Genomic DNA, 1,426 nt, shown 5'->3' with positions numbered 1-1,426 from the left:
GGGGGCTGTGATAAGGGGGCGGCGCTAATACTAGGACTGAGAGATAAGGAAGATAGAGGTGGTATTATGAAATCAAGTAGGGGAGGGAACAGCACCAGAGCATTACAGAAAGAACCTTTTTTGGGAATAATCTATCTCAAAAAGAAAGAATTACAAACAAAATATATGTAACTCAAGGTAGCTCCTCATACTTCGGGCGGACCACAAGATAAAGTATAAAAATAAAAGTTCTACTTAACAGGAAAACAAACTCGCTCCAGTTAGCCTACCCTAATTCCATATAGGATAATGGATTTACTCCATCAAGAAACAGCAAGATGGATGTTGGAAAAACTCCAACAAGAAAAGCAAACATTTTCAGCATCCTTGTATGAATATCGACTACAGGAATATGAGGCAGAATTTTATGAAGCCAGTTTTTACCTCATCCTATTAAGGAATTGTAGGGAATAACTACAAGTGGCATAGGGAAATTCCGACTTAGTGTTTACAATGTCGGAAAATGTTTACAAGATAGGCCGTTCAATAAGGAGCATTAACTAGCAATGGTTCGAAATGACTCAGAGAATGCAATATCATACAGGACGGTCGAATCATCCAGGAACATGGATGGGATATTGAGACAACAAGCAACTCGAAGCAAGAGCAGCATATTGTCACATGGTGTGCCAATGGAATTGGACAAAGCAAGGTCAAGACTAGCTCTAAACTGATTCAAGGAAGAATATGCTAGAAGGATGAATAGAAAACTCTGTTTGAGATACGGAAAAGCAAGATAACAGATACATGAATGTCAGAGCCAAGCTGACAACTGATACCATGGGACAAAAGCATCGGGAAACAATTGCTACCAGTTTCAGAAGAAGAGCAACATCCATGAGATGATTGTCGAGGATTTATAGGCCGAAAAAAACAAAGGTCCCCAGTAAAAGGTAGTCTAAAAGACCTAAGATTTGGACCTGTATGACCCATCAAGTTAGCGAATTCCTGTATAGCACTACATACCCAATGAGGAGTGGAAGATGGAGATCAGGTAATGATCAAGCCAAAGATATACACCGAAAAGCACAAAGAAACAATGATGTATGTAATGCTTGACTGGGAGGCCACTGAAGATTTCATCGACAAGGAAATATGCGACAAATATAGCCTCTACACTATGAAAGCAAAGAAAGCAAGACAGGTCTACTTAGCAGATAGGAAGTCAAGTACAATAGGTCCTATACCCTATATGGCGGAAGTACCTATGGACATTGACAGCTATAGAGAAATGGCAATCTTCTAGGTAGCAGATCTGAAAAACTATATGATAGTCTTAGGAATGCCATGGTTACCAAGACACAACCTGACGATCAATTGGAATCAGAATAAGATAACCTTCACCAGTAAATGATGCAAGATACAATATCTCAACAGTTCATCAGTG

Source organism: Tuber melanosporum (genome assembly GCF_000151645.1).
Source record: "Tuber melanosporum whole genome shotgun sequence assembly, scaffold_76, strain Mel28".
Classification (NCBI taxonomy): domain Eukaryota; kingdom Fungi; phylum Ascomycota; class Pezizomycetes; order Pezizales; family Tuberaceae; genus Tuber; species Tuber melanosporum.
The sequence above is the reverse complement of the archived record's forward strand: the minus strand, read 5'-3'. Positions refer to the sequence as shown.